Raw genomic sequence first — 11,751 nt, 5'->3', positions numbered from 1 at the left:
AGTGGGTGCTTGGCCACCACTCTTGAAGAACAGGAACATGATATGCTGTAATGAGGCTCTTTCAGAAAATTGTGTTGTCTATTTTATCTACTTGTTGTATCTATCTTATCTTCTTAACTCTCTTTGTGATTTATTGTATTCTTCTTGGGACCATGTTGGAAACAAGTCGACAGACTTTCACATGTTATCCTTGTACCCCTTGTTTTTATACTTTTGTATAAATTGTATGTACTAAAAATCAAATCAAATCAATCAGGGTTTGCTAAGCACTGGAAGAATGCTGATAGGATGGCTATTAGCACCTGAAAACATGTCCTTGTTTTTGGGTAGTGGAATAACTTTTGCAGCTTTCCATGCCAATGGACATACACCTTTCAGTAAGCTTAGATAAAAAATATGGCATATGGGTAGGGGTAGGGGTGTAAAGGTACACGTATCCGTACCGAACAAGTTTCAGTGTGTACCGTACCGTACCGAACGAATACAACGGTATTCTCGAATACAACAGCTGTTTTATTCACAATCTAATATAATTATTATTATTTTTTTCGATTATTAATCGATTATTAATTTCAATATAGAACATTTGTTGACAGCCCTACAAGTACAATTAGTTACTGCACACTACATCACCCCTGAGTGGAACATGGAAAGCCAAACTTTCCCCCACTGTACCGAAAACCGTACCGAACCTTGACTTCAAAACCGAGGTACGTACCGTACTGTGGTTTTTGTGTACCATTACACCCCTACATATGGGTAGTGCAATAGAGCCAGAAACCTTACCCAAGAGTTACCCATCTAGGTTATCTAATCCTGATGGTTTTTTGCCATTTACACTACTAAGAAGTGCTTCTACTTTATTCACCTGCACAGTTTGAAAGTCAAACTCACAATCTTTATTTCTCATGAGTCATTAATCTATTGTTTTGAAAGATTGTTATCTGATGATGTTGTCTCACTTTTTAGTTTCTCCATCTTCCCAACAAAAACATGATTAAAGTAGTTTGCAATATCTAGAGGTTTAGTAATGAAGGCACTGCCTGACTCTATAAAGGAGGGTGTGTTGTCACCTGATCTGCCCATTAGCTCATATGTTTTCCACAATTTCTTTCCATCATGTTTAATTTAATTTATCCTATTTTGATAAAACATACTTTTCTTTTTCCTATTTATTTTTGTTACTTGGCTTCTCAGTGAACAATATGACTTCCAATCATTTGCATTACCTGATTTAATTGACACACTTTTAATTCCATCCCTCTAGGCCAGGGGTCTGCAACCTGCGGCTTTAGCCAATCAGCTGCGGCTCCCTGGCCCAATTTTTTATTTTTTTTATATTTCTTTTTTGTTCTCTTATTTTGGAGATCGATGTCATACTGTGACACTGAAATACAAAAATATTTCATCAACTAAAATATACAGTACGTCACACCCCGCGCCTCTCCCTGCCGTCTGCAAGTGGCTAATCTTGAGTTTCCGACCCCCAGTAAGCTAACCATGGATAAATCCAAAAAAAGGAAAGTCTGAGGAAAATAGAGGGTTTAATTCAGCGTGGACAGATTAATTTGCTTTCACGACTAACGATGCAGGCTTACCTGTATACCTGATATGTGGTGCGAAATTTGCGAACAACGAATTTATTTTTTATTTTATAGATTTTCCACAAATAAGGGAAGGACTCAAATAGAGCTGCATAGTTCAGGGTTTTATTTCAAAGTAGGTCTACAGATGCCAGTGTTTTGTCTCCTCTTCTGTGTTTTATTTAAAAATAGGTCTACACAGCCAGTATTTTTTTCTCCTCTTCATAAGAGTTTGAGGTTTTCCTTTGTTATAACAGGTAAAAACAGCAATAAAAAGTAAATTTTAGGCTACAGTAGACACCAAGTTAAGCCCAACCCAGCCAAGAACAAGACTAGGCAAGCCTAGTTAACCTCTTAAGCCCTAGCCATATCTTCAGAAAATTAGCCTAAAAGTACATGCCCAAGTAAATGGAAGATTGCGCCACTTCTACAAGGCCATTTGCATGTTCTTGGTATCTAGGGGCATCTATGGAACTCAGGGAATGTATTCCCAGTGTCAGACATATTGTGTCCGTTACTAGTCTTGAGTAAATTGTAATGAACCAAAAGGAGAATATCAATTATTATGAATTTTTTTTAATCTTTGACGATGAATAAAACCATGCTAACATTGACCAGATGTGAAGCTCATTCAGCACATTCTTGAGATCAAGTGTAAAAGAAATCTAAGCAAATGAATAAAGGGCAGATGATTTACAGGTTTTTTTGTAGATACAGTACTGAATTTTGCCATCCGGACACATGCAATTTTAAATATGAATATCATGCCCTGCCATTTTTCATCAGATTGAGATGCGTTTTTTTCTAGACATTAACAGAATGGTAAAGAAACGATAGGTTATGACTATAACCAAGTTCTGTTAGTAGTGGTGACGCTCGGCATCACTCATGCACTCCCTCGCGTACGTGCACGCGCACTGAATAAATTCCACAATGTACCTTTATCCCAGTATTCGTCTGACCACACCCCTCGTTAGCTTACCTACATAAGCAGGTGTGTGGTCACCTGCTCTCCTCCTTCCCAAGCTTTCACCACAAGGTGAGATCAAGGGCTGCAGCGGCGTCGGATGCCGAGCGTCACCACTACTAACAGAACTTGGTTATAGTCATAACCTATCGTTCTGTATCGTAGTGGATCCGCTCGGCATCACTCATGCACATAGGGAGGCCGAGCGGAGCCACCGGCCGACAAATACACCCCGCTGAAGGCCCCCCACAACCATCAGAACAGGGAGGGCCGAGCCCCCCCGACCCCCCCTAATGGAGGGCACCCCCCCTATTAGAGGTTTCCCGGAAGGGCGACGGACCCGACCGTGCGAAGAGGCACTCAAGCCACTCAACGCACAGGGTGAGCAGACCGTGGCCTGACCCCACGACTACACACACGCACAACCCGCATGCCACCCGGGAACGAACGGAGGGAACAACCTCGTTACTGCCCCCAGAATCACGGGTCAAGGGCAAACCCAACCCTGTGGCAAGGCCGTAGCCAGCGTATTCGGACAAAGGCCCCTCAGCCGAGCGGGCCCTGTCCCCCCAATAGTACACCGCCTGGCATACTGACCCTGCAGTACAGGCAGTCAGCACGACCGTCAGCGCACCGGGGAAAACCAGGCAACAGGCTGTTAACCGGAGCGTGGAGACTGCGGACGAGACAGGCGCCAGAGGGGTCAGCTGAACACAGCCGCCCCGGCGGAAGGGGCGTATGCTGGCGTTGTCGTCACCATGACAAACCCCCCTCAAAGCGAAGGCTGACACAATTGGCAGACGTCATGAACGTGCAGGGGCACACTCAACCGGGCAATCCGGGAGTTGACACTGCATCGACACACCAGAGAACCAACCACCCAGTCGTAACCCTATGCAGTGGTTGGTCCCATAACCCCTCAGGAAAAAAACTCCAAAACGTACCTGCGGCACTACCGCAGTACCCTGTTTCAGTTTCCAACAGGGTTATCCCGGGCCTACGGGTCAACGAAAACAGTACTTCGGACCGGGCCCGGCGATACGGGGAGCACAGGGTCCCCCGAGGAGGACAAAGACCACCCCAACAGGCCCCTCTTCGCCATGCGTAAGAGAAGAGCAAAAGAAATGGAGAACCAGCCCCAAACACCCCGTACTTGGTATACCCAGGAGGTCACCCAACCAAGTACTAACCAAGACCAACCTGCGTGGCGGCCGAGATCTGACGAGATCGGGCATGTACAGGTTGGCACGGCCGTAAGCCATTACGACAGTGTAGAATACAATGTACCCAACAAGAGCTCCATAGCGCTTAACCCTGTGACACCCGGACCGACCTGGCATTTTTCCCCCTGAAAAAAGCCCAAGTCCCTCACGGTACCAGAACAGCAGATCTGCATCCCCGGCGGACAACGGGTTCAACTGATCCGGACCAGCGTGACCGGAACCTGTCCCGTGCCCTAACCACGCCGACATGCCAACTCCAGGAGAAGGGACAGATATGCGTGTTAATCTTAAACATGAAAAGAAGGCGCCACTCAGACGTTCGGTGCAAACCGCGCCCAGTGGCCCACCCCCAGGGCGTGAGACCCTTCTACATATGTTCAGATCCATTCCGTCATCATCCCCTGATATGAACGAGAATCCGTCGACAACCACACAGGTCGTCGGAAGAGGAAAAACCCCCATCCCAATTGCTTTATAAAAACGCTGTTTTAACCCAAAGCAATCAAGGCGCGCCAGTCAGTTGCTTAATGTCCAACAGAACATCCCGAGCTAGCACTATGTGTGCGTCGGGCATATCCACATCAATAATAGGCTATTTAGACCTCATCATTGAATCCTCAAGGCGCCCAGGGGAACGACAAGAGGGGCGGGATGCAACCAACTCCAACCCTTTATAATAATAATAAAGAAGAAGCATCAACCGTATAAACCCAACTGCACAGTTGGGAGTAAAAACTGTTTATATTTTTACATCCAGTCACCCCTGTAGTCGGAGAGTATAGACCGAACTTTCCCAGAAGCCTTCCCACATGAGTCGTAGTTATGAAAAAGACATGTCAACTGTGAGTCACGTGACCAACTGACTCAAGTTCACACATAAATCGAGCGTAGCAGACCCGTAAGCCCTACGCTCTAACTCGACACCTTTAATACCACAAACCTTACGTAAAGATTGTAACTCACGGAAGCCGTCGCCATAGCAACATGGCCATGGTGGGGGGAAACCCTGTACATGACTCCTGTTTGTAATAGGAGTTGTGTCAGGACAACACCCCCCCCCCCCCCCCCCCCTCCCTGCCAAGACGTTGAGCGGCTCGGCCCTGACTGGCTCAACAGAATAAGAAAAAATCTCCTAAACCAACCAAGTGGAAAGGAGGGGTTTATCCGGCACCCCCTCACACAACCCTGTTTCCCTACACACCAAAAACAACTATAGCATTAGAACGCCAATGTATAGCAAAAAGCTAATACAATGCCCGCTACCCACAGCTGTGAACAGGATTTACAACAAAACAAGTCGTGTGTGTGTGAATCCTACACCCGCTTCCTATGTCGTACATAGCAACGCTGACAGAGAGTAACAGCCAGGCCGTGGAACGTGTGTGTACGAGTATTACTGCAACTAACACAACAGTGACGTGGAACACATTTACTTTGTTAAAGCAATGGAATATACCACCAGTTTCTACCTGCATGTGGAGCGTCAGGCTAATAGAACCTTACAATGACTGAGTGTATGCTTGCAGACCTTGCTTAATCCCGTAACACAACACGACTCATCTCTCAATGTAATAATGCAGATTCACATTTACGCAACCCCATCATATGATTCGTTGAAGAAACACAGTTTGTTTGGCCAATAATACAGTTCCCCTTTTATCGGGGAACTTTTTATTTTCAGGGCACAAAAAACACAATAATGAGGGGCCGGGGAGGGTGTAGAGGAGAGGGGACATAGGGAAAAGTCACTTTAGCGGCGTCTGCTACCTCGCGCCGCTCGAGTCTTGCCACCCCGAGGAGCCCCGGAGGGGCGGTAGTGAATCGGCGCCTGGTCACGTCGTTCCCTACCGTCTCCTCCGGTCGTGGATGGGCCGGCAGTAGCAGAAACGCCGTCTCTCCTCCTGGCCTTCTTAGAAGGGCCAGCAGTGGCGGCGGAGGCAGTGGTAGGCACGGCGGAGGAAGCTCGACGTCGTGGAAGCCTTCCGACTCCACCGGCAAGGACGGGAGGCGGAAAATGGGGTTGGAGCACAGATCGCTCCTCTGCCATCTCTATGCATGTTGAGGTCATCAATTGCAGGGCCTTCCCGAACAGTCCAGCATCGGAGAGGTCAGCCGTTAGAAGAGGGGCTCTCTTCTTCTCCGGCACTCGAGTCTGCTCCAGCCAAAGGTGGCGCTGGACCAGGGTAGCCAGGGCGCGCACTTTCCCAGAGGCAATGGCCTGCACCTGAGTAAGATGCAGTACAGCTCCGGCCGCCTGGGTGATCTGATCACGTTGTATCTCAGTCAGATCCGTGCCGCCCATCATTATCCCCGATACAAATCTTGCCAGCTGTGCGACGTTGGAAGCAGCCGCCAGCGATTGTGTACCGGCAATAAATGACTGGTCACCCCAAAATGCAAATCGCCTAGCCGATCTTCCATGGAGAACCGACTTGCATAGCGGCTCCCACACCACATCCGGACAGAGGAGAGCGGCCATCGGCCTATCAAGCCGTGGCACGCCCTCTCTCATACCTTCGACCAACCCCGACACCCTCGTAACTGGTACGTAGGCGGGGGTAAGTCCCATGATGTGGGACACCACCTGACCTCGACGAACATAGGCCCCCATTGAGGGGAAAAATGGGTAGACAACGTCCACCCCTCTCACCGGGCGACGCTGCCAGAGATGGCCTATGAGGTCATCGGGGACAGGAGCAGGCAATGGCTGCGGCAGCGGCACGCCGTTTGCAGCGGCGGCTACCGCCATGAGCTCGGGGAACAACGCCCGCAGTTCCCCCTGCAGACCGTCGTCCACCGAACCCGCATCCCTCACATGCAGCAGGCTACGACCGGTTGAGGAGCCACAATCTGATGTGGCTGATAGCAGGGCATCCTGCTGATGAGGCCGAGGTGGTTCCCCGACATCCTCGAACAAGGCGCCCCAAGGAGACATTTCTCCCCCCTCCAGCGCTACCTGGACCGGAGGGATACTCGTCTCCACAGGGCCCTCAAACAAGAATCCGTCTGCCTCTTCCATGTAATCCTCTGTTTCCATTGGGCACGCAGAGACCGACGCATCCTCGCTGGACTCCAGCAATTCCCCAAACCCAGGCCGCTCGCGTCTGCGGGACACCACCTTGCGGCAAGACGCGACAAGTTTGCGTCGCAAATCCTCCTGAACCAAAGGAACCGGCCGCGTCTCACGGACGGACGATTCCCCGGAACCAGAGTCGGGATCAGGCCACCGCCGGAGCAGCGGCACCGATGCACCGGCTCTTCGGTGAGGCAAACAATCCATCGGCTGTCTTTGGAGCTGGGCTGGCAACCAAGAGCGTGGCAGCAGCCCTGCACCCAGGCGCACGACAGAGGCGGGAATGGAGAACCGCTGGTGAAGAGTGGGTCTACTCTCCGAGGTAGACATTATGACTTAGCTTTTTCTTATTGAACAGTTATGAGAGAAGAAAAAACTACGCACAATGTAAACACGTCTCACTTCTTTCAACTAGCAACACGTCAAGTGGGGATCTCCAAGCACTTCCTTGTGGTGAAAGCAAGAAGGAGGAGAGCAGGTGACCACACACCTGCTTATGTAGGTAAGCTAACGAGGGGTGTGGTCAGACGAATACTGGGATAAAGGTACATTGTGGAATTTATTCAGTGCGCGTGCACATACGCGAGGGAGTGCATGAGTGATGCCGAGCGGATCCACTACGATACAGAACAAACTATGTTCTATTTTATGCCAATAACGTTCAGGTTTGTGCCTGTGAGACATAATCACGAAAATAATGTTCAAAGATAATTTCACGCCAGACGGCTCAATGTTTGACGGGGGCTGGCGTGAGCTGGGTAGTGTAGTTTTATGAAAGCCCTGGGTATCCTCTCTCTTAGGACTACAAACATGAATGACGGCGTAATTTCCTCGCACCTATATCCGCCGGTTTCTGATACAATGCACCGAGATGTTTGTAAACTCATATTTCGCCAATAACACTTACGATTATTGGTAAACAAACATAGTGCTGAAAAATATACACTTTGACTGCTGTTTTGATAGGGTTAGGGTCTTTACTCTTAGCTACATTTGAGAAAAACCACAACATTAATTAATATAGACTGTATTGATCTATTTATGACGTGAAATTAATCTCAGACCTGACCACTATAGAAGTGGTCAGGTCATGGCATGTGGGGAAATGTGCCCTGGGATGGAGCGACAAAACATTCAACATAAGACAAAGAAGACACAAGAATCCACAAATCTACAATATCTTAACATCTTTTTTGGACATGTTGTGTTGGGGAGCAGGCCCTGCATGCCCAAAATGGAGCTTGCAGCGGAGGTTTCTTCAATCATAAATAACTTTTCTTTTTTCCTAAAATGACAGATTTACATTTTTCTACTGAAGAAAGTGAGAGTAGTGATCTTTCTGAGAATGAAAATTCACTAGTTGAGAATAGCTGTAATGTGAATCAATTGTTTCTTAATTTGACTGAGCATAGACCATTTAGTTTTGAAAATGACATTGATCCTGAGGCAAATCTTTATAATGATTACAGATCAAATTGTGAATATTATTCTGAGAATCTGTTCAATAATCTTAATTGAGGGTTTTTCAATCATACACTTCAATAGCAGAAGCCTATATACAAACTTTGTCCAAATTAAAGACTACTTAAACTCATTAAACCATACATTTCAAGTCATTGCAATAAGTGAGACGTGGCTAACAAATGAAAAGGATGCTGATTTTATGTTAGAAGGTTATGATCATTTCTGTGTAAACCGGATAAACAAAAGCGGTGGTGGTGTTGCATTTTATGTACAGAATGATTTTCAATGTAGTCATTGATACTACAATTGTTAATGATATCATGGAGAGTTTGACAATTGAAATTCACTCTGCTAAAGTTAAGACAGAGTATATTTTTTAGTTGCATATATAGAATGCCTGGTTCTTGCATTGATCAATTTATGAATACCGTGATATCTTTGAGAAGGTACCGGTATGTGATATTTTTTTTGTTTGTGGTGACTTTAATATTGATCTCTTAAAATGTAATGAACATAAACTAACAACAGACTTCTGTAATGCAATGTTTAGTTTTGGTCTCTGGCCCCTTATAAGCAAACCCAGTAGGATAACTAAAGATAGTGCCACACTTATTGATAACATATTTACGAATGTTCATGGCCAAGCAACAAGTGGTTTGTTCTTAAGTGATATCAGTGATCATCTTGCTATTTTTGTGATTTTGCATAATTTAAAGGTAAAATGTTCAGTTGATGTAAGTGAACCTTCTTGTAAATTTGTAAGAATTAGGACACCAGAAAGAATGGAGGCCTTAAAGATGGACCTTACAAACTACAACTGGGATGAGGTGTATGTTGACGATCCAAATCAGGCATATGATGCATTTTTGTTGACGTTCACAGAGCTATACAACAAACACTGTCATATTAGAAAGAGCTGGCTGAAGGATAAATATAAAGGAAAGCCATGGATGACTAAAGCTATGCAAAAAAGAAAGTTACTTTACAAGAAATATTTACAACTGAGAACCAGTAAAAGCGAAGAAAAATATAAGCTGTATAAGAACAAACTGACTTCCATTATGAGAGTACAGAAGAAGGAATACTACAATAAAATATTAGAGGACAGTGCAAATAATATACAAAAGACCTGGAAAATAATCAATCATATTATTCGGAATAGAGGTTATAAATCTGAATTTCCAAGTTGTTTTCTAAATAGCTCAGATGCTAAAGTGGACAATGTAAAAAGCATTGTTGAAGATTTCAATGACTACTTTGTGGGTGTTGGAACTACTTTGGCCAGCAAAATTGTTGTGCCTGAGGATAAAAAAGATGTTTAATAATCTTATTAATGGTAATATCAGTTCTATGTTCCTTTGTGGGGTAAATGAACATGATATAATTGAAATTGTAAGTAAATTCAAAAACAAAACATCAACTGATATAAACTCCATTGACATGGTAATTATTAAAGAAGTAATTGAGTATATTGTAAAACCTTTGACCTATATATGCAATCTGTCTTTTCAAATAGGTGTTTTTCCTAATAATATGAAATCAGCAAAGGTAATACCAATATTTAAAAATAGAGATAAACATCAAATGGACAATTATAGACCAGTGTCTTTACTTCCTCAATTTTCAAAAATATTAGAGAAATTATTTGTGAAACAACTGGATCTTTGGCAAATACAAAATACTGAGTGAACACCAGTATGGGTTTAGGGGAAATAGAACTACTACATATGCAGTGATGGAGATGGTAGAAGAAATAACTAAAGCAGTTGACAATGACAAGTGTTCTATTGGTATTTATATTGACCTACAGAAGGCTTTTGATACAATAGATCACAGCATATTAGTGAGAAAACTGGAGAAGTATGGGATACGAGGTATAGCTAACTCTTGGCTAAAGAGCTACTTGGAAAACAGACAGCAATGTGTGCAAATTAATGACACTGTGTCAGGATTTAGGAAGGTCACCTGTGGAGTACCCCAGGGTCCTCATTTATCAACAATGCGTAGAAAGTGTTCTATTTCCGTTCCTACGCACGGAATTTAGGATGTGTGTACGCACAGAAAAATTGGGATTAATCAACCATGCGTACACAGGTCCTACGCTTCTCCGTGTTGATAAATACCATTTGTTCTTACCGTCAATGCTCGTGCATGATTATCCATATTTGGTAATGAAACACCCCCATGGGATGTGAAATAATGGTCTAACCCGAGTGAACTGAGATTGTTCACGGATGTCTAAGCAAATAATTTAACACGCTGTCGAACCAAAAAGACACAACGCGTGTTATGGGAGAAATACGCGACAGGCTGTCGGACTTGTATATGGTGATGTCACATATCAACGACTCCCTAAGACCATTGCTGCAATTCTGCCTGGACAGCTCAAAATACTAATAAAGACCGTTAACCACTGTTTGGCGTTGGTGTCAAACTGTCAATGTCATTATAACCATGCTGGAATATGAATGCCTTTATTCGTTTCGTTTGATTGGCTACCGGTTATAATATGATTTGTAGAGGCATACAATCTATTTTGTTGTCGGTATTAGGTATAGCCTATATAAATTATATATGCATAGCCTACATTATGCAACAGTAATTTGCACATAACGCAGCATGGCACAGACATGTCACACGGAGCCCCGCGAAGCCTGCATACAGTAAACTAACCTGATCGTTAATATAACTGTTGTCATTGTATTTTTACGCTTATGAAAACATTTAATAATATTTATAGGCTATAGGCCCTCGTTTGGCCATAATAGCCTATTCTCAAATGGCAAAATCTCCTCGCTGACAGACCCATGTATAGCCTATATATCATATCATATTCCTATATGTCTCCAGGGAATCGTGGGGCTCGGGGAAGAAAGGGAACCCCTGCTATAACCTATCCTTTATAATGTTATGCTATTTTATTTACAGTAGTCTATTTATGATTTGTTTCCATAGCCGGTCTCAGTTATGCTGTGGTTGAGATGGGTCGGGATTAATGAAGCTGATGGGAGACTGCTTCTCGGCTATACGAATTAAAGGAAAGCCAGGATTGAAAATAATGTACTTCCTTCTTGACAATAGCATATACTATAACAATAATACGAGAGTACAAGAACAATGAATCTCACTGCCATGTAGCCTATATGTATAGCATGCCTATGTGATCAATAAAAACACAACCTTGAATTCCATCATCATATTTATGTTGCGTCTGTCCACTATGTTTGTTACTTTGTTATTTCCCCCCCCTATCTATGTAAAGCGACCTTGGGTCTCTTGAAAGGCGCTATATAAAATGAAGCTATTATTATTATTATTATTATTATTATTATTATTATTATTATTATTATTATTATTATTATTATTATTATTATCACATCTGTGCGGGAGCTCACAAATAGACTGTCTTAGTCTCAGTGAAGTTTCAACGGAGGTCATCTA

Source organism: Notolepis coatsorum (genome assembly GCF_963971535.1).
Source record: "Notolepis coatsorum genome assembly, chromosome: 9".
Classification (NCBI taxonomy): domain Eukaryota; kingdom Metazoa; phylum Chordata; class Actinopteri; order Aulopiformes; family Paralepididae; genus Notolepis; species Notolepis coatsorum.
This window is presented reverse-complemented; position numbering follows the sequence as displayed.